Genomic DNA, 22775 nt, shown 5'->3' with positions numbered 1-22775 from the left:
CGACCGTTAAACTATTTAAAAATATGTCGCCACAAACAAGCTTTTATTGAATAAACCAAAGCTGTGTATGGGAATCAAGACCTAGAAACGCATCGCGCGTTTCCTTACATGGCAAATTGCGACACGTAGTCTGCGCTGGCCTAACTGTCAATGCATTCCCTGCCAGTCATTTGATCACCAGAATCGACCTCACCCATTGGTCAAGGCAATTGATTTGCTCCCGGCGTATGGCATGGCTAGTTATGCTGTCTTGAATGTGGTTCAAGAGCATAATAACAATTTAGGTCGCACCTAGTTCAGGTTACACCAAGTGTGGATTTAAATCATGACCAGGATAACTCATTTTGCCACCACAGAATGTCAATAATTAAAAAAGGAATCAATTTTAGACGTGTGCTTTGGTTCGATGCGTTTCATGCGTTTGATACGGGCTAGTATATTCGTGCACCGTCATTGTTTCACTGAGAGATAGCTTCGAGTCCTGAGAGATTTGGTCATTTTGTGTAGATTATGTGTATATCTATATATGCTTATATACAATACGATACAATGTATGTATATATATATACAATATCAACTTTTCCCATTTATGTGGCTGCAGTAATACCGGATGCACTCGCCGTGCCTCTGTGGCCGGGTGTGCCTCATTGACCAGGCGTGCCCCAGTGACCGGGCGTGCCCCAGTGGCCAGGTGTGCCTCAGTGACCGGGCGTGCCCCAGTGACCAGGTGTACCTCAGTGACCGGGTGTGCCTCAGTGACCGGGTGTGCCCCAATGACCGGGTGTGCCTCAGTGACCGGGCGTGTCCCAGTGACCAGGCATGTCCCAGTGACCGGGTGTGCCCCAGTGACCGGGCGTGGCTCAGTGACCGGGTGTGCCTCAGTGACCGGGTGTGCCCAGTGACCGGGTGTGCCTCAGTGACCGGGCGTGCCCCAGTGACCGGGCATGCCCCAGTGACCGGGTGTGCTCCAGTGACCGGGTGGGACCTTGTCACGTGGTACCGGGCGTGGTCAGTCGCCAGGCTCCCCCTCCCGTGGGAGCCGTCCCACCGGGCGGCGGCGGCCTCAGGGTCAGGTGGCGGCCGGCGGTCACCGCAAACCGGCCATTTGCCGGGGTTACGCTGGGAGCAGTTTCACACCGTCACAGAGCGGCCAATGCCGGGGTCATGCCGGGGACAGGCTGACAGCCGTCACAGACCGGCCATATGCCGGGTCATGCCGGGGAGCAGTCTCACAACCGTCACAGACCGACCGCTCCTCCGGCGCTCCCCGGGATCCAGCTGGGGAGCAGCCTCCCAGGCCGCTGCCAGCGGCAGGCTGGGACTGGTCTAGTTGCCAGAGCCGGACGCTCCCGATTTCTCACCCAGATCCACTGGCTGGACTCGCGCTTAATTCAATTAACGGCTAACTGCGATTCTTTTTAAACCTTTTTCGGACCAAAAAACGATGCAAAAAGACATTTAATCCTGTTTTTCATGAGATGGTATCTCAAGGACAGGAGAAAATGAAAAACTATTTGAACAAAGCCGAGGTCATGACCCTAATTTTGTAACAGTATGTTAATGACTCAAAAGTGCCTTTACAAACCAGGGTCGCGTACCCAGAATGGGCCTCAGAACCCTGGTAGTTCGTGCCTGTGGAGTGGGGCTCGCACAGTTTTGCCGCACAACAGGTAGTGGGGGAGGGGACTGGTATACCTACGCCTGGAAGTCATCCGCGTCGAACTGCCGGCTTTTGCCATAAAGCGAACTTGGTCTTGGTGCGGGATACTTTCTTTCGAAAGTGGCTTACTTGGGAAAATCACGTGGCGGATGTGATGCTGAACAGGCAGTGAGGCGGCGCGTGCAGTCAGTTGAGCCATGCCAGCAGCTGGTTTGAAACCGGCTGGCGCATGAACACGTCCTGGTGTTCCTCAAGGCAGCCGATGGCAGGCGTTTTCCTTGTACGGAGCGAAAACAGGCGATCAGCACGCAAAAACACGCTTCACCTAGCGGATGCGGTCAGATTCCGACGTCATAAACTCCGACGTGACGCGTCAAGGTGTGTCAAGTGTTCAGCCGCGTGGCGGTGCCATCGATTTAACGGCAGACGTCATTGGTGTCCAGTTATCACGTGGACTGTTGTGAGGTTTCACGCAGCGCCTCGTGTTTGTGTCCGGCAGCTGCTGCACAAAGTGCTGCGTATGTGTGTTAATTACTGCGGCCTCCAGCTCCCCAAAAAAGGCACTGTCGAGTTGGCGCACGGCACTGAGCCTGTGGATCATTATCAAGCAGGAATGCTGCGGTAATCAATACACTTTCACAGCGGAATCTCTAACCCGCGCCCGGTTTGTTTTACTTTTTCAGACGCGGCCATCAAGAAGACGCGAAAACGAGTAGTGTGCTACTACGCCAACTGGTCGGTGTACCGTCTGGGCCTGGCCAAGTATGTACCGGCCAACATCAACCCCTACCTGTGCACGCACCTGGTGTACGCCTTCGGCGGGTTCGACGACGACTTCCAGCTGCAGCCGTTCGACAAGTACCAGGATATCGAGAAAGGTGAGACGGGACGCGTGACCGATGAGAACGCTCAGATCACGGGATGCCGAAGTCTTCGTCGTCATCTTCTTCATCAACCGGTCTTCGTGTCGAAGACCAGCTGATGCGTCCGTGGACAGGCTCTGGACCCGACCAAGGCGGCTGGTGGTCGTGGGTCCGAGCCATGTGAAGCGTGTTCGTGTTTCCCAGTTTTCCCCGAGATGTGTCCACAAGCGGTCGTGTTAGAGCGGTGCATGGCACGATGCAGATCCATCGACGCTGCTTGTCTGGCGGGCTGGTAAACATAAGTCTGTGGTTCGGACCGGCTATGGAGACATGGCAACGCGGACGGATCCAAGTGATGTCCAGCAAATGATTTCTATGGGTGAATTCATCGGAATAAGTCACAAAAATGTTGAGTTCACGGCTTGGATCGTGTTCCGCACTTTCGTTGTCGCCTCCCTGTCCTTCTGCACTGTAATGCGGTCATAGCATGGACTTGGCGACGGGATCTGACGATTGGAACCGACGGCATGGAAGTAAAGACTTGAGGGAGCTGTACTGTGCTGCTTCTGGCACGTCCTTTGTTGGGACGATATGCATTAATGACCTGGCGTCAGCTGACTGGCGTCCAGAAGTTGCCTGGAGCCACATTGGGCAATGGAACATATCTAGCTAACCGTTCATTGTATGCGGCTGATCAATGCCATACCTCACTGTAACTGGACGCAGCCCATGCCGCCCACAAATGCCCCCGCAGTAGTACAATGCACGCAACGCCCTAGCGCCCAGCCTGCAACGCACTCGAGAGAGCATGTCGGCACACACCCCACGTGAGAACCCACGCCCACCTCAAACAATGCCGCGGTCAGTCTAGCCTACGTTCGGCCGTGTCCTATTGTGACGCACGCTGCGATATGGTGGCCCAATCGGTCCGAGACCGGGCCAAGCCGCCGGACACGCTCAGGGGGAGGTCGAGCCGGCGCGGGCGGGGTCGGCCGGACGCGTCGACGGCCGCTTCTGACCAGCCCGCCCCCCCCCCCCCCCTGCCCCCTCCCCGTGACCACCACGGCCACCTCGCCGCGGTGGCGATTGCACAGACGACCCGGCCGCCGCGGGCGCTGGTCGCGATCAAAGCGCGCGACCGGCCGCGCGCGACCGTCACGCGCTCGGCGTGACGGGCGCGGTTGTGCGCGGGCGCGGGCCCTTGGCTGGGCGACGGCCCCGGTCAGCTGCTGTCGGGCGTGACGACCAATCAGGCTGAACCGTCCCGGCGGCCGGCAAAAACGGCGAGGCCGTCGCGCAAACATGATATGCTGTACAGGGTGGCGGGCCGGTGGTCTGGTTAGCAGGTGATGGGCTGCTCCTCACCCCGGGGTTAACAGGTGGCGGGCCGGTCCTCACCACGGGATTATACACCGAAGGGAGAGTGGAGGGGAGGGGCGGGGGGGGGGGGGGGGGCAGGGAAGCGGTGAACTGCCGTTGCGTGACGGTAATCTCTGACCGACGGAAGGTTGCAAAAGCAGCCTCAGTGGATTCATATGCAGAACAAACGAGACGCAGGCGTGCGCTTCTGTTAAGCATTGAAACGGTGGGAAATCGCTGGCACAGCGTCGACCAGGGGCGCGCTGATTACCGAGCAATGTTGCAGCAATGATCAGGCCGTGACGAACTCACTGTGGCGTGACAAACATTTCTGGTTGCGGAGGTGTTGCGGAGTTAAACGTGTGTTATTTAAAAGCGTATGTTAAAGGGCCGTGTTATCTTGAGAACGCAGCATTTATGCAACGATTGGCTAAATATCAAAGGAAGTGCAGACAAGGCTAAAGACTATTAGCTGAGTTCAATGCCATTTATGGCTAACATTCGCAGTTATTGCATCACGATGGATGCCAGTGATCAGGGGTGAGGTTTCGTTTCAGTTCGCGTACTCTGACGTTGACGTATCTCTTAGTGGGTTGAGTTTTTTCACAGTTCAGCTCCCCCAACTCATTTTGCAAAACCACGCCACTGCCAGTCATCACTTCATCACCAGTCCCTGTTCACTGAACAGAGATGATGATGAGGCTTGAAGTCTCAGTTTAGAAGCAAGGGAGCAAGACTTGGCAAACGTGATCCTCCGTGACCTGCGCTCTCAGAGCCGGACCCAGCGGACGTGACCTTACCTGACCCCGCTCCCACAGGAGGATACGCGCGCTTCAACGGCCTGAAGCAGTACAACAAGGGCCTGCGCACGCTGCTGGCGCTTGGAGGATGGAATGAGGGCTCGGGCAGGTTCTCCGAGATGGTCGCCGACCCTGACTACAGAAGCACGTGAGTCAGATAGGAAGCTCGCACCAAACGCGCAGTTGTCTGCTTGCCGGGCTTGGGACGCCCTGCCGAAAGATGCTGTCGTTTTACGGACAGATTGAGACGAGGCAATAGTATTACGGATGGAGTGGTTGTTCTAACAATCTTCCTCGCCTAGGAAGGTTAGTGTGTGTTTACTAATTAATGAGACAGAGACGATAGAATAAGCAACTGTTCCATCCATGAAGTGTGCTATGTTATGTTACATGTCATGTAAAGATATGCTAAGTTACATCCGAGACGCCACGTCCCATCCCATGCAGTCTCGGTGAACAACGATTGTGATATCTCGCTTATGTTTCACCCGTGCTCTTATGCCTACTGTACTCCTTCTTTCTCACTACCACGTGCACGTGTAGTAATCTCTCCCTCAGTTGTCTTGTACCTGTGCTCAAACCTCACAACAGGTGCACCAGCGCACGCTGAGGCGTCGCGCCCCAATCGTCTCAATCTAGTTTAAACATCTTGTTATATATCAGCATTCACCACACCGTGGCTGTGGCAGTGTCAGTGCAGACGACCCTGGCGTTATTGGCGGCATTGTTCGTCGGGAGGAAAACGGTGTGAAGCGGGGATCTCCTGGCATGGCACGGCCTTCCCAAACAGGAAACCCTGTGGCCTTCAAATCCGCGGGGCAGTTTGGTCCGATAGTACGCCTGGTGAAGGACTGACGTTTGGTTTAGTAACACAGTTGTCGGGCGAGTGCGTTTTGACATCCATCGGGACAGTCCGGGCCCTCAAGGTCATGGACATGGCGGCCAACGCGTCATTTTATTGCCACTGGAATGTCCTCGAGGTCTTCGGGTCGTCAGGGTCGCCGACATTAGGATTTCATGCGCCAGGTCGTTGGCGCAAAAGTCTACTTGCAAATGTCTAGTGGCTTCTTTTTTTGCTGCATGCGTGCTATATCGCTCTTCAGTAAAAAAGCATACGGTTGATGTGAATTTCACTCAGAAACATGTGTGATCGTAGTGTGGAACACTGCCATTCCATCCACATGAGCCAAAATGGCAGTGAGATTCTGAACAGGCGTACTCAACTCACAGGCGCCAGGAGGAAGCAATCTATGTCCTTGCTTTGTAATTTCATGCTTACATTCAGGGTTAACAATGGGAAACATGCTGAAATGCCAAACCCAAACATTTCAGTCGTCAAACAAAACCATGTGCGCGCAAATCATACGTGCAAATCACGCCGCACACCATACTTACATCCGCGTCCTAACATGAGCTTTATTACTCCCATTATACCCGTACTATTTGCTTTACGAGCACGGACGTGCTGCCCGCTGTGAAGGCGTCCCACCACGCGGAACTACGGCAACGGCGCACGTGAAGAGCATTGCTCCTCATTGCTGCCGTGTGCGGGGCGATGGGAAAGGTCGTGACCCGCGGGGCGATGCAGGGTTCTCCGCACCCCGGACACTGCCGGTGCTCAGGGGCGTCCCGTCCGGGTGTCGTGGGACCTCTCGGTCGGTGTGGCCTCTCAGGTGTTTGGCAATGACCCATCGTGACCTCGGTTAGACTGTGGTGAGCTCTATGGACCAGTCATTGGGCACATTCCATGCAACGTGGGGAGCGGATGGTCGTTGTTGTGTAAGTACGCACCCGTGAGCTGTGAATGTGAGCCGAGTGTGAGCCGACATTGTGACCGCCGCAATAATGGAAGTAGTGCTCTTTTAGCGCCACGCCGATTCCACGTGTTTTGTTGTTGTTGTTGTTGTTGTTGTTGTGCAGCAGCCTGCGACAAAGAGCGTCAAAGCAAACGCCATACGTAAGTGCAGTGTGCCTAATATATTCGGAACTTTTGTACCTGATCGGATATCCAGAACGTTAAACGACCATGCGTTTCAATTCAGCCCACAAAGGCTTTGCAAATGTCGCACACGAGTGAAGCCGCGAAATGGCCTGCACGTATGACTAAAGACCTTCTGCATTGTTGCACAGCGAGCTCAGGAGACCCGACCGCGCGCGCTGTTCCGCGTTCAACCAAGGCCGAACGGGCCCCGTTCGTGTTTGTGCTGTCATGCGGAGAAAACAGCCGAGCTGACCTCGTGATCCTAGCGAACGACGCTGCTTTGTTTTTGCTGCCGGTCTGCTGAAGCGCAAATTGGATGTCAGTCGATTCGTTTACGCAGTCGAGACGGTGGAACCACAGCGCAATGCATGCAGCAGAGCCGGCAGCGCGTCTCCATGGTTCAGGACGAGACGAAACGTCATTTATTTCGCCTGTTTAGCACTGCGCTGCACTGATATTGCACTGCTTTGAATCAGCTATCTGTCGGAGGCGACGTATTAATTTAAAACGCTTTCCTTTGCGCAGGCGCAGGAACAAGCAATCGTTTTGTGGAACGTGTTCGTGACCGACAGGAAGCTCCATCCCTAAAGCGCCATACCACAGCTTCACGTATCTCGCACTGAACAATTTGCACATCATTCAGTGCACTTGCCAGCACGTGACACCACCATCTCTGTCATCCCCGCAGGTTCACACTGAGTGTGATTCGCTACTTGCGTCAGTACAACTTCGACGGTCTGGACCTGGACTGGGAGTACCCGGGGTCACGGGCCGGCAGCGACTTCACCGACAAGGAGAACTATGCCACCCTCTGCGAGGTTAGTGCCCGCCGGCAGGGCCTGCCGCAGGCCGCGATCGCGGCAGGCGACCACTGGGCGAAGTCAGGGGCCGTTGACATGATCGTCAACAACATCAGCGGCGGCTTTGACCACCAGTTCGCGGCTTTCGGTTCTGTCTGTGTCCATGCATACCATTTCAATATCCGCCTTTGTATGTGCATATGCAACGCGCATATAACATCATTTCATGTCATAGCAGCACTCACCTCATCGCACGCAGTATACATTGCACATCAAAATACGCAATGCATTTTTGGCCAGTTTGAACTGTATTCAATGTAGAATGATAACGGTGAACGGGCGGTGGCTGAACGTCGGTCTGCAGCGGCTGACCCCGCCAGCTGACCCCCGCCCGGCGGCTGACCCTTGGCCTGCGGCGGCTGGCCCCGGCGGCTGACCCCCGGCCTGTAGCCGCTGACATACGGTGGCTGACCCCCGCCCGGTGGCTGACCCTCGGCCTGCGGCGGCTGAACCCCGGCCTGTAGCCGCTGACATACGGTGGCTGACCCCCGCCCGGCGGCTGACCCTCGGCCTGCGGCTGCAGGAGCTGCGGACGGCGTTCGAGGCCGAGTCGCTGCAGACGAATCGTCCCGCGCTGCTGCTGACCGTGGCCGTGCCTGCCGGTATCTCCAACATCGAGAAGGGCTTTGACGTGCCTCGACTCAACGCGTTAGTGAACTCAGGGTTTTCCATTTTCTGGGGAGGAGGGCTAAGGAATGGAGAGGGGGAGGGGAGGGGGAGGGAGCGTCAGTAGGCAACATCGCCAGTGTGCTGTTGGGAAAATGTCTCCTAGCAAATGCTTACCTGTCTTCTGGTGACAACGACGTGTAGTTTTGAGGACGGCTAGTGCGCTGCAGTGTTCCATCGCGGTAATCTTACTTTTATCGTCATGGGCATGACTTCGTGAGCGGCATGCTGGGAACAGCAGGCTGCACCAAGCTGTTCCGCGGAGCATGTTGCCCGGACGCGTGAGCGTCATCTATTCTTGCGGTGGTATCTTTGTGACAGCGTGTGCTAGCGCCTCAGGTTTTTAGACGTGATTTCTCTCATACACGAGTGCTAATCTTGCAGTCTGCAAGCTTTAAAAAGACTGGGTCTACCGACAAAGAGTTGTCTTTAAGCCAGAAGTATGGAATATTGAGGGCATCTCTTCCAAGTTATTTCTTACGGCTCGTCTTGCCAGGAGCATCACTTTGCATCATAGCGATTCTGTAAAGTTGTTTTGCCATTTCGATTGGTCCATTAGGAGATGACTGCATGGGAGAGTCTTGACTACGACAGAACCCATGGCTGATATAAGCAGGACAGGCTTGAGCCCGGGTTTTTCGACAGTTCTTATGCTGACAGTTGTCTGCTCTCATCATACCATGTGGACTGGCCAAACGACATCAGACAAACATTGTGTGCATTGTGAATACACGACGCATCAAGACGCTCATTACACGACGCTGATGACCACGAGTGACCACACTTCACTTGGTTCACTTCACTTCCCTTCGATCGCTTTATCTCACCTGTGGTGATGTGATGATGTGATGTGATGTACAGCTTGAATCTGCGGGCATTGCCAGTGTTTTGTGTGTTTTCCATTGTTTCTTGAAGCGTCACTAAACCAGTAGTGCCTCATGGTATACTGAAGGTCGCTAATTGCAGGCATTAAAGCTCTGAACTCATAATTACTAGCCTCACGACGGAGGACAGGGCGTCGGGGCGGCGAACTTTGTCATGCTTGTGATGCCTTGAACTAGAAATAGTACTTTATGAAATCAGAATCTGTGTTTTGGAAAACCAGAGATAAAGAAATCCTTTAGCAGGCCCAATCGTTAAAATTACCATCTGTGATTCCTCTGGTCTCATCTCATGATGACCTCCGGTGATTCATCTGGTGTCATCTGGTGCACAAAAAAATACTTGCCTGGCTATGGTTGTCCCGCTATGCTTCCAGTAGTTGCACCATCACTTTGTTTTTGCTCACACTTTTCCATAAATGCGTGTTGAGTAATTTTAGCGACATGTGATCTTCCCAAAGCGTGAGTGTTCGTGACTCTTCCTCGGTGCGAATTACCCGCGCCTCTGAGCGGACCGGCACGCATGCGTGACGCGCTGGCGCGGGGTATCAACGCGTGGGAGCCCATCTGAATGGGAAGTCTCTCCTGTCTCTCGGTCGTGCTCAACGTCTGCGTGTCACCCAAAAATGCTGACACGTCCTCCGACGTCTGGTTATCTGATCATGAGTGGTCTGCTGAGGGAAGACCAGCTAATTGCGCAAGCAGTTTCCTTTGTTAGCGCATCAGTGGCACCGCGCCTCGTTGCAACAGACCATGCTGCCACCATCGCGAACAAAGGACGCTACACATGGGCAGGAATCTTTCGTCTTCGCAGCTGCCCTTGCTTCTCAGCTGGTTACAAAGATTCCCCTGAGGAATTTCAATTATAAATGCCGCTGGGATTATGACTGGCGGCCTAAGCTGATCCAGCACGGAGCGGCTGCTGGCTAGGGCCGGATACAGACAGGTGGTGGCTGACTCAGTGGCTCTTACTACGGGCGAGCCACCGCCTCCGCCTTCAGAAAATAGAGCCAGTCAAAACGTACTGACTGACGTTCTCTCCACACCTCACACCGAGCTATGCCCGGGATTCTCTGCGGTTCCGCACGCTGTTGGGAAACGCAACTCACAAGTCATCTTTGCGGTTACGTCTTACTCATCCCTGCCGCAATGAACCATGCCGTGAAGGTCGACTTGGGCACACGGAGAAAGTATGATCGACATTGCGCCAGCGTGCGTTAAAACGCAAATGGTGTAATTCATTGCAGATAAATACACGTAAGCTAAGCTTATCAATGAAGCCTATGCTGGAGAGAGCTGGTGCTAGCGAGAGCTAGTGGCCAACGCTTCTTCGAGTGTTGGCAATAGGCATAACTCCCGGTTGGCGTTCGCATGTCGGGCGAATCGGGCATTTGGCGTTGCGGTGTGAATCGGGCCCGGGATTGGCCGATTCCACAAGGGATAAGCACTGACTGAGTGACGCAAAACGATGATGGTGACGTAAAATGCCCAAAACGGCCAGGGCTTCTCTTCCCCAGACCTGAAATCTGAATGACTTCTCGTTGCAAACGTGATAATCTTGACGGGCACTTCTGCTGAAATTTGGACCGCGAATTCGCTTATGTCCTCGTTTATCGTGCATCCCATATGTTGCGATCTTTTGGAAATTCCCTTGTAATCTTCGGACCGAAAATAATTCCACAAAATCCACGACTGCATGGCCTGCTCCAGCGATGATGTCATGCCGGTGATGATGTGTGGGTTCCAGACAAGTGTGCATATTTATCGAGCCGTTTCTTTTACAAAGGTTTTAATGAATTATTAAAAGCTGCGTGTCTGGCTCATTCGAGACTGCGTCTACCAAAACGGAAAAGCAAGCCGCGACTTGATGTTCTCGCTGCGTCTTATTTAATCGACATCGGGTCGAGATTGTTGCAAGAATGTCATGAAAGCATGCTCATCTTTGGTAAAACACGCAGCCCAGTGGGCCACTTAGCTGTTGTTAACTTCGACATGGTAACACCTGCATTTGAGCGCAACTTCGCCCGTCCTTGTTATTGCCTTAATCATGCGCTATTGTTTTCTAAGCACTTCACTGCAACGCCATTCTGTGCTCCAGTGTGGTGGACTTCTTCAACATCCTGGCGTACGACTACCACGCCTCGACCGAGGCTCTGACGGATCACCACGCACCACTCTTGGCCGCCCCGGGCACCTCCGAGTTCGACTACCGCAGCGAGCTGAACGTGGTGAGTGTGCTCATCTGAGAATCCGGAGTGAGGCACACTGCCAGCGGTCAGTGGCGCCGCCGCGTTTCACGCATTGCTGGTGAAAGGAAATCCGAGCCTGAACCAGTGGTGAGCCTTGAAGACCTGATTCTTGTGTTGCATTCTACATAGCCGATTTTACGGTTACATTACAGCCTGTAGTGTCGGGGAATCGCAAATAAAAGGCAATCGAATGCGTACGTTGTTGCGGCTTATCGTAACAGCCTTTTTATTGCGCCGAAGGTATGGAGCGCCGTCCGTAAGTAGATCGCAAATAGCCATTCCGAGCTTACATGGTCGAAGGGGAAATACGAAACTCCAGCTAATGACGTGTCAGAAATTATTCGCTGGCACTCTGACTGACACTCACAGTGTCGTTGAAACCTGCACAGGAGTTCTAATACTAGAACATGTTTTATCTTGGCCTATACTTTATTCTAGCTTTACGGACAACTCCAAAACCGGAACATAATACTAGCTCAACCCTATGTTCTCCCGTAAATAAACTTCAGAGATTGCGATCACTTCTGTATTCTGCCAGTGGTCAGCTGTTTTTATTCTGATCAGATCAACCGGCAGGATGTCCGGCAAGCAGTGACCTTTACGCCGCGTAGGCCGTTCGATAAAAACGACGCCGCGTCGGCAAGAACTAATCGTATCTTCTCTTGCATACTTCCACATCACATCACCAAGCACGCGCAGGACTGCGTTCCGTGGCATGCGTATGCGGGTATCAGGGTGCTAAGCAGACAGTCCGTTCTCAGGACTACACGGTGCGGTTCTACCTGAAGTCGGGGGCCGATCGGCGCAAGCTTGTGGTGGGCATCCCCACCTACGGCAGGTCCTACACCCTGCTGGACGAGAACTTCAGCGGTCTGCAGGCGGCCGCCGAGAAGGCCGGCACCAAGGGCAAGAGCACCAAGGAGGACGGCTACCTCAGCTTCTACGAGGTGAGGCATTGCGGCAGGTGGGGAGCGTCCCAAGTGCTCTGAGCGCGGCCATCCCTCCTGGCCGCGGAGGGCTGGCTTACATGCGCTATAAACATGTGGCTAAGACTGTGGTGGAAAAGCTTTGTTTCACTGCCAGTGTTCCCTGAGTCGCACCGAGCCATGCATGACCGAAGAAACAAAACGTGGCACGTATTCTCTTGCGTAGTGCATTACGATGGGTAACATGTGTTGACGATATTGTCGTTTTTCATTTCACTTTTATTTTTAACAGCATTTGTGTATGTTTGTGTGTTCGGCATTAACGTTCATTCCTGCGCACTGCGTCTACCTGACAAACGCCGAACAAGCTCATGTCAGACAGATGATAGTCCTATAAACTTAATCGTAGGACATGCATGCGTAGTCGACAAGTCCTATAAAGGAGCGCTTTGATAGAAATTATGACAAATCACCACGCGTTATTTAACTATCCTACGATATTTAAAGAAACAAATATTCCCGTAGATGAGACAGTTGTAATGGCCTTATTCCTGGGAGAAAGAAGGGAAATCGAGATATAACAAATACTCCGCATGGTTTGCATGAGTGACTTCAGGCGCAGAGCACCTGTCAGACATGGCCCGCCGCGTTTATCCAGAACCCACCACCCAGGCTGTGTCGTCCAGTTCAACCGGATTATTCTACCTCCGCCCTTTCGTCGGATGGAATTGTGGATTGTTTTACGCGCTGCACAATGCTGCCGCATGTCCCCCCCCCCCCCTCACCCACCCCCACACGTATTTCAAATTGTACCCGAAGTGCGTTGACGCTGAGACGAGCAAGCGGACCTGTGCGGTATGGAGCGCACGCATACACAAATGAATAACGCTGGCGTCTGGTGGTTGTGCAGATCTGTGAGCACGTGGCGGTGGATGAGTGGAAGGTTGTTCCGGCCCTACCCCGACGCCATGGGCCCGTACGCCACCAGCGGCAAGCAGTGGGTTGGCTACGACGACGAGTTCATCGCCAGGAAGAAGGTGAGTCGCTGGTGCGGTGACTTATCTATCGAGAAAAGTGAGGTAACTACAATACTGCAATGACTAATTCAACACAAAAAGGATGTAAATCCACGGATGAGGTGGCGAATTAGCCATAAAAAGTAAGACGTTTGTTTTAATAATGAACGATGTCAGCAGTGGGTTTGAAGTGTGGCAAGGCATGAGGTCCAGTGCTATGCATCACTGTTAAAAGGGCTGTTATCGGGTGTGATGTTGAGCTATTAGTAAACTTTGGTAAGCTAATAAGTCCACTACCCAAAAAAAGGAGTTGGCATGAGAGATACCGTTTTGGTGTCGTCGAACCTATTTCAAACTTGAGTCTCCTTGCTTGGCCGACCTAAGTGATTTTTCTGGCTGAAGGTACTGAAAAATACCATCTTTTGGCATCCCATCTTGAGCCTCGTACGTTCCACTGACGGAACATAGTCATCTCGGCAGCACCATGTTCTTTCCCTGCCTATCTGACCATCTTTGGCGTCCCACAGACAAAACACGTGTAAGATAATCATCCTGACAACAGGTTCCATCCCCACCTGTGTTCCGACACCACACCCTTGGTCGTCCTCAGGCAGAATATGTGCGTGACAACCGTCTGGGCGGCATCATGTTCTGGTCGATCGACAACGACGACTTCCGCGGCCGCTGCTCTGGCAAGCCGTACCCCCTCATCGAGGCGGCTAAGGAGGCGTTCCTAGCCCCGGCTCCAGGGTAAGCACTCCCGCGTATCCACCCGTACAATCCGGATCAAAAGGGCCCGAATTTCACTGGCGGCAATTAAAGCTGGTTTTGATTGCTACTTGGCTTATGCGCTGACTATTAACGCCTACATATAAGTCCGGTAGGTTGATTAAGAGTGCTTTTTTAAAATATTATATTCAGTGAAGCTGCAATCTTGACAGAAAGTACTCGTTACTTGGTCTCCGTTCCTTCAGGAAACACCTCGGTCTTTTTGTAATGGTTCAGTGGTCAGCGATTCGATGCACGAGTATATTGTGCTGTTAACTTAGCATTATACAGCAAAACATACGACTTTAACATTCCGCCAAATGCGCTTAGCTTCATGTTTTTCCCGACCCCATCCGTAAATGTTTTCTTATTGATGGTGGTCTTCGACAGCGAGTGATCGGAATTAGGAAGGGCATGGCCGGATGCGCATAGACTTCCCCCCGTCGCCAGTGATTGCTCTGCGTTGTCCTTCTGCGGACGTAAACCCAAGTGTATGGACGCAGTGGGCCCGCGGCATCTGACCTCCATAGGGACGCAGTGGGACCGGGGCACGTGGCTTCCATACGGACGCAGTGGGCCCGGGCAATCTGACTTCCGTACGGACGCAGTGGGACCGGGGCATCTGACTTCCATACGGACGCAGTGGCACCGGGGCATCTGAATTCTTCTGACACAGTCATCTGGCTGCAGGGAATCACCTGACTTCTTAGGCATGGCGCTTAGGAATGAAACCCCTTAAGTCACAAATGAAGATTCAAAGCATTCTCATCCAAAAGCATCGCATGGTTTTGGAGGAAGCTCACAGTCCGACCACACATATTAAATGTCACGGTTGCCTTGTTCAGAAGTTTGAGCATTGAACACAGAAGACACAACGCGTGTAGGACGCTCCTGATGGTGGGGCAATTGCAATGCTATCTTTTTTTACAGTCCAACACGTGCTGTTTTAACTCAAGCCACCAGCAAGTTCCTATTGGGTCTCCGTTTGCGATTTTAGTACCAGTGTCCGTGTGTGGCATTGGTCAAATCTTTGCATGCCGATGTATGTTTTTGTGCTTAGTGGTTGTTCCAGGGTCACGAACATTTGTCACTCATGATGCCAAACATGATACTTGTCACGCACGACAGACATGCAGCCAAACCTGACGCACGGCATGAACGATAGCATTTTGGTGAAGTCAGCCGCGAGTTTTTTTCTTCTTCGCGTGAGGTGCACAGTGACCTGCTGAAGTGTCCGTAGACTGACCTGAGTACCCTGCTGTTGTAGGGACCTGCCGAAGCAAGCGAAGGGGACCGACGCCTCCCCCGCCGGCGACGCCGGACCCCGGAGCAGGTGACGAACGCACTGCGTTTCTAGCGCTGCCATTGGCTCGCCGAACGGTAGCTTGTGACGTCATGACGCAAAACAGTCGTGGCCATGGCGTCAATACATTAGCCGGGCAAGACGCCCGGCAGATGGTTTGTGTTTCCTTGCTCTTAACGACGGGCATACCCACGAAAACCAGCAACCGTGAAAGTCACTTTCGTCCTAAAATCGTCTCAATTATTGCTGCATGATAGGAATAATATTAAACACACCCCACGTCAGATATGCCGCCGCTGGGTCAGAATAATCTCGTCGGACGCCACCCACAGCATTTCTCGGTCTTGATTTGACCGAGCCGTGCCTTACGCCCCGGCAGGCTTCAACTGCAAGCGGGAGGGCTTCTTCGCCCACCCGGAGGAGTGTAACAAGTACTTCTGGTGTCTGGCCGGCGGCCCCCTTGGCATCGTGCCGCACAGCTTCACCTGCCCGTCCGGCCTGCTCTTCAACAGGCAGACCGACTCCTGTGACTTCCCCAGGAACGTCAAGTGCAAGGTCCGTGCCGCAGTTGGGTTGCAGGCACCGGTGACAAGGGCGTCACCAAGGGGGCTGGTGGGAGGGCGTCATCACGGGGACGGTTGGGAGGGGCGTCATCGCAGGGGTGGGCGAGAGGGGTGTCATTATGGGGTGGGTTTTGCAAAGGAGTAGCGTCTATGGGTGTAATGGAAGAAGGTCAGCCAACGATGAAGACATTGGTTATGTTATATGTTGTTCTTCCGCATTTAGCTGTGCGTTAATTTCTCAAAAGAGCTCGTTGCTGGCCGATCGCCATTGTGGTGTTCAATTAATTCGTTAACTTCAATTATGGACAACGCTCGACCTTTTAGGCCTGGCTAGTCGTCCGAGGGTGATGTTGGTAACAGCAGGTCGTAAGCACATCCACAAGCCTAGTTCGTACCCGCTGGAGCTGGATTTCGAGCTAGACGTTTAAGATACGTCAGAAGTTCCACAGCACAAACCTACACCGCAGTCAGTGTCCCGCAGCCGTGGCATTCCCACCCCTGTCCACAGATCGTGGCTAAAGAGGTCCAGTCGATCACGTTCCCGCCGACCAAGGAGCCGACCGTACTGCCGGCGGAGCCGGAGGGCAACATCGGCGAGGTCACGCCCGATCCGTTCGAGCAGTTCTACGAGGACTACGACACGGCTGACCTGCCACCCGCTCGACCTTGACCTGCCGGCTCGGCCGAAGAGGCCGGACACGAGCATAAGCGCCGCCGAGAAGAGGGCCCGAACCGGAGGTGGGTCTTGAGAGCTTACTGCGCGTCACTGCTGGTCGCTGACGATCACTAAAGGTCAGTGATTACTACGTGTGAAGACCGATTTGGCCGCTGCTGCTGCCAACCGACATTAGGTTATCAATGAAGGTTATTGTAGGTCATTAAGGGTTAATGTTACGTGACGGAATGGGCTCAACCGGGAAAGGTGCATTCTGAAGGAAGTTCACGGTGGTCCGCTGGGAGGTATGGAGGGTCGCTGAAGGTCACATGGGGTTGTCTCTTGAAGGTCTTGGGGGGGCATTAAAGGTAACTCGTCGAGCTCGGCGAAAATGCAGGTCGAACGAAGGTGGTCAGACCGCACATGCCTGTGATAGGGGGAACACTGAGCACGACCATAGACCGCTGAGGGTTATTTTACGTCACTTAAAAAATCACCAGATGTCACAGAGCTGGCATGTTAAGTCGGTAGTGACCCCGGGCTGGTCAACGTCGTGCTGTGTAACAGAAATCACTGAATGACAACAAGATTAAGAAGCAATCGCCAATGGCTAACGAACATTATGTACAGACTATGCAGATTGTGGCATTGGTTCGGACGGCACAGGCACCTTGTGCGCTTCAGAGGATGGAAGTGGCCGGCTTTGAAGGTCACGTGACCGATATAGAAAGATCATTTACTTTGGACTGAAACTCACGATCAGTTTTAGGAGGACGTGCTGCCCGGATCGCTACACATCAGTAGTTGTGTTGATGGGGGCATTGGCGGAGCACACATCACCCGCACATCTGAGCGGTGGATCACCTTCTGAAAGCTACAGATGGCCCTTGCGATAAGCACCGTGGGCTCACTTTAGTACGTGATTGCATCATTGTTGGTCCTCCAGCTGATCAACAACAATTTGAACTCATGTGGCTCCCGGTTTGCAAGCCCCCATCTATTATACAACAGATCAGTAAACTTCGGCAACTTTAGCACAAACTGGTGCTGGTGGAGAAAGAAGCAGGATGCATATCAAAGGGAACCGGCTCGTTAGACAGAAATTAGTGGTTACGGGAAGGTGCCTAGTGATGCAAAGCCAGTTCCTGACGTCAGCGGAATATGGTAGAAAATGATGTGGTACGCGCTTGTTTTCGAGGTCATTGGAGGAAACCATAAGCAGATAGTTAAAAGCGTGTTTTGACACTATTACATTCTCCAGTCTGTTGTTTATTGTAGACGATAAGATGTAGGCAACTTGCAACAGCCGTTTTAAAGCGATCACCTTGAGACTAGGCGCCGTTTGAGATACGTATGCCGTAAAGCACTCGCTGGATGAAAGAATAACGATTTGGTATAGCGGCAGGATATCGATGGCGTGGCTCGTGGGTTATTTTCCAACGCTTTTCCACCGAGCACTGCATATTGACAGCAGTTCTTACCGTGTGTCTTCCTACTCACATGCAACTCTTAATGTTGTTTGTGTAATTGACATACCACTTTCGCGTCATTAATGCCGCTAACGTATTTCACGAATGCTTCAATTCGCATTCTGTGCGTTTCATACGTGTACGACGCAGCCGCACACTCAAGCTTTCACAAAAACTTAACGTTTCACTCAATGCCAGTGATTGGTTGAAATACACGGAAGTGCTGTCGGCGGTATATGTGGCTGTGTTGAACAGCATACCATATGCTGTTTGTGGCGATAAGCGACCCGTGAGCTCTGAAGTAGGGATAAGCTCTCATCCAGGTCAGAACGCAGGACAGACACACTTCGGCCTCCACGTTCTCGGCACAAGTCATCAGGCATGCATTCGCGTTCCCAGCGTATCCGTCAGATTGCGATTTGTCCTATTGCCAGTGTTATCACGTACATGCCTGCGGGTGTAATAGTGCTTTTTATGCCTTAAGGAGAATCATCCTTCTCGATACCCAAGATTGATGCACTGATAGGCCTTCAACATGACATACCGAAGGAGATAGAGTGTTTAGAAGCATAATGAATGCAAATATGCCCTCACATTCTGAGAACTATGTCTGAGTAGTCATGGCCTAAGAATGCCACCATAAATAAAACATGGTAATACATTAGCATGCACAATGCCCGACCGGTTATCGCCTTGAGTTATAAGTATTCATCTCCAGCTCGCAAGCGATATGATCTCAACTTCACCTCACAAAACGCCCGTAGTGGTAGCACTTGCCGGCGTCATGCTTGGTGCCAGGACAATGCCAAATGACGCTCAACTTCCGAGCGGACAGACGAGTGGCGCAGACGGACAAGTAACGCCGCCGTACTGGGCGAGTAACACCGCGTGTTGGACAAGTGACGCCGCCGTGTTGGTCAAGCGACGCCGTCATACTGGGCGAGTAGCACCGCCGTGTTGGACAAGTGACGCCGCCGTGTTGGACAAGTGACGGTCGCCGTGTTGGATAAGTGACGCCGCCGTACTGGGCGAGCGACGCCGCCGACGGACGAGTGACGCCGCCGTGTTGGACAGTGACGCCGCCGTGTTGGACAAGTGACGCCGCCGTGTTGGACAAGTGACGTCGCCGTGTTGGTCCAGTGACGCTCATACTGGGCAGTGAACACCGCCGTGTTGGACAAGTGACGCACGCCGCCGTTTTCCAGTGACGCCGTCATACTGGGCGAGTAACACCGCCGTGTTGGACAAGTGACGCCGCCGTTGGCCAGCGACGCCGTCACTGGGCGAGTACGCCGCCGTGACGGACAGTGACGTCGCCGTACTGGGCGAGCGACGCCGCCGTGACGGACGAGTGACGCGCCGTGTTGGACAAGTGACGCCGCCGTGTTGGACAGTGACGCGCGCCGTGTCAGTGACGCCGCCGTGACGGACGAGTGACGCCGCCGCGTGAGACGCTGACAGAGCCGGACGCCTCTGCACACGCTGACCCCCCCTCTCGTGCAGGTTCTCGGCGGCTCCCGAGCGCAGGCGCGGCCAGCAGACCGAAGCCGTCGCCGCCTGCCGAAGCGGACGAGTCGGACCCAGAGGAGCTTAAGCAGCTGCTGGCGCTCATTCAACAGCTCGGTCAGTCCAGCAGCGGGCGACGGCCTCGCTGAGTTAAGCCTGTGCCACGGGCGCGAGACATGGGAATGCGTCGCTTGGAGTCATTTCTCACTGCGATTTTTGTAGACGCCCGGTTCGAAGTGTGACCACGATTTATCGCAAACGTGCGATGTCTTGTCTCACAAGTAGCGCTTGTCTGACGTGTAATCGCGGTCGAATGCTGATCGGCAAAACATTGGTCAGGCTAGGAAGCGCGGCAAGGTCGCGGCGATGCATGCTACGTTAACCCTCGCCCTGATGCGGAGTTTCCTTAGCGCGGACTGATAAAAGGGAGTAGGGGCGATGCGGCCCTGGCCCCTGGCGTTTCCGCACTAGTGAAGATAAGATTAGTGTAAAACCCAGTAGATTGTTTTCAATGAGCTCTAGCGATTGGTTCTAGTTTTTATATTGCTGGGTTAACAATTATCCCAATATGTCATGTCAAAGTTCAAATCTTCCAGAAAATTACACCTTTTCAGACGGTAAGGTCTCCACAAACTACCTTAGGGACGGGGGGGGGGGCAGGTGAAGTATGCTCCCGTATCAGGGCGAGTGTGAGATCGTTCGTTATCACTTGGAGGAAAGATCAAAAGAGAAACTGTGCGCTTACTGTAATTACTTTTCGGGATGGTGGGGAATTTTCCCTGCGCATGATTTGTTATTTAGTACGACAATTCCAAAAACACTCCTTCGGGAAATTTAATTAGATGCATGACAAACGATGCCAGTCAGTGAAGTTCTAAGCGTCTTGAAAAGCGGTATGTTGGAATGTCATTTGCGGTTGGCTTATCAGATTTCGCACATTGAGCACAAGGGCCACAAATATAAGTTATGGACATAGTTCAGTCCCGAAATCCGACGAAATCCATGGCTTATCTATCGGTGAAGAATGGCACCTGTTTAGTATGGTTTAGTCCAAATCCACCATCCAGGGGAATTTGCGATATGGAATGTCTTGTGCTACCCTGCATATAAACTCCAGCCTATTGACCGCCGTAGCGCAGACACGCTGTGCTGCGACGCTTCGCTGTGCGGACAAACCGCGAACTCTGCGGATATCAGATGTGATTGCTGAGCTCACATTCAACATTTTCGCCGCCAACGCTATAAATGTCCCTTTGGGTGACGACACACCCCTGGACGTGCATGTTCCCTGCGTCCTTTGCTGACATCATCACTCATTGTCGGCAGGCGGCCTGGACGCCGTGCAGAAGCTGCTAGACGGGGGCGGGGCTGACGCGGTGGGCCCAGGGCTGCTGTCGGCGAAGGACCGCCAGACGCTGGTTAAGGTTATCGGTGGTCAGACCACCACCACCGCCCGGCCACGGTGAGTACTGACGTCACAAGCGCTAGTTTTCTGGGCAGGAGGAAGGGCCATCGTTTAATGATCACCGGGTGAGTTGATATGGACTGCGATCGTGCATGTTTTGCATTGCAGGAAGCAGCGCTGGTGAACTGTCACACCTGGATTCTTGTGTTACTTGTTGGTTGCAGATTGCCTGGTATATAACTCATTTCCCGGGTGGTACTGACGCCGAGACGCTCCGTTTTCAGCTACTCTGCGATCGCTCGCGAGCAGCCCACCGATGGGACAACGCCCGGACCGTCGTCCGCAGACGAGGCGGAGGCTGAGCCTGAGAACAGCCGCCCCCGACTGTCCCTGTCGCGCCGCCCGCGGCCAGAGGTCACGCAAGACGGACCCGAGGGCACTGGGTCAGAGGCCGTCAGCAACACCCGCCGTCGGCCCCAGTACAGCAGCATCCAGCGGAACAGGTGGGTTGGCTTCTGTGGGGCAGCGCGGTCAGGCGCTGAGTGCTAGGATGTTGATGGTTGTATCGCGTACAGCGTTAGGCTTGTGGCTTCGCCGTGGGGCCTTTACAGCAAACTTTGGTCGTTGTGCTGGTGTTTTTAGGGTTCGTGTGGCGCACGCCGTGAAAAAGAAAATACCGAGTCTGTCACAAGCAGTATCTCGCGAGATTCCACATCTTTTTGAGCTGCATGTCTGCGGACATTGTGACTTAAAGCCACAAGGCTGAATACGTCGACTGAAGCTGACGAGCTCAACGAATTTCTGCATCTAATTTTCAACGTCAGCATTGACTGATAAGATCTGGCTGAATGTCGAACTCTGATGGACCGAATGCACACACATCATCTCGTCCGGACAAGCCATCACTTGACAGGCAGTTTAATCCTATTCACATGTGGCATGCTTGTGAAGGCACTCGTTCACTTCAAGTCCGCGCTAACAATGTGTATCAGCTGATACGGATCTCGAATAGATCAGCCGATAGTCCCCAGTGCAGTCCTCTCCACGGCTATACATATATTTGGTAGCATCGTGCTTCTGCGCTGGTTGTGCACTGCGATGGATAAACGCTGCAGTGAGTTGTTCAGTGCATTAGCGAGGAACATTATTCACATAAATGAGACAGAAGTATAGCGTTATTCCTCGGAGAAAACCAGGAGAATGAAGATGTAGTTGGGTTGATATTTTTGCAACATATCGAAACAATAGCAAAAGGAATTCACTTATGTCATTGTTCTCTCCTCTACTCTCTCTAATTCTCCTGGTTTTCTCCGAGGAATAAGGCTCATGCTACTGTCTTATCAACGCTGTAGTGAGGACGGCTCTTGTAATGCTGAACTTGGATGCTGTTCTCTTGATCTGGGTTGGAAACGGTGGTATCTTGTAGGGTATCCTTATAAGCTGAAGCGCTCTTCCTCCAGTTCAAAAATTAAAACGGGAAGAACCGTTTCTTTAATATAGGGAGACAAGGAAAAAATTAAGTGGGTGAGTGGGAAACTAGGCAAACATTTCTTGGAAACGGAGACAGCACCGAACTATGCCATGAGAGAGCACATCCACCCATCACAACCACAGCGTCCTGACCCGATCGCCCCCCCCCCCCCCCCCCTCAGGCAACCGCAGACAACGCCAGCTGACGACAGTGGCGATGTGACGTCATCCGGCAAGGGGCGGCGGCAGTACGTCACGCTGCGGCGTGGGCGGCCCTCGGCGACGGCTGATGAGGACGGGCAGACCGCGGACGCTGACTTCGGCGGCAGAAGGTGAGGCTGCGGAGATGCGGCGTGGTGGCCAAAACACAAGGCG

The 22775-nt window shown here is 53.2% G+C and overlaps 1 long non-coding RNA gene and 1 pseudogene across 1 annotated transcript; both read left to right on the top strand.

The window, feature by feature from the left end:
• The first annotated feature begins 4406 nt into the window (after positions 1 to 4406).
• Positions 4407 to 16565, top strand: LOC119092883 (chitinase-3-like protein 1; annotated as a pseudogene).
• Positions 16566 to 19556: 2991 nt separating this feature from the next.
• LOC119092884 (uncharacterized) lies at positions 19557 to 22726 on the top strand. The gene is made up of 4 exons (XR_005093562.1): positions 19557 to 19642; positions 20852 to 20987; positions 21215 to 21433; positions 22583 to 22726. It is a non-coding gene; the product is annotated as an uncharacterized LOC119092884 (long non-coding RNA).
• The last annotated feature ends 49 nt before the right edge of the window (positions 22727 to 22775 follow it).

This window comes from Pollicipes pollicipes, unplaced genomic scaffold, assembly GCF_011947565.3.
Source record: "Pollicipes pollicipes isolate AB1234 unplaced genomic scaffold, Ppol_2.1 Scaffold_3564;HRSCAF=4188_pilon_pilon_pilon, whole genome shotgun sequence".
NCBI classification, from domain to species: domain Eukaryota; kingdom Metazoa; phylum Arthropoda; class Thecostraca; order Pollicipedomorpha; family Pollicipedidae; genus Pollicipes; species Pollicipes pollicipes.
Note: the sequence above shows the minus strand (reverse complement) of the source record. Positions and strands in the feature narration are given on the sequence as shown.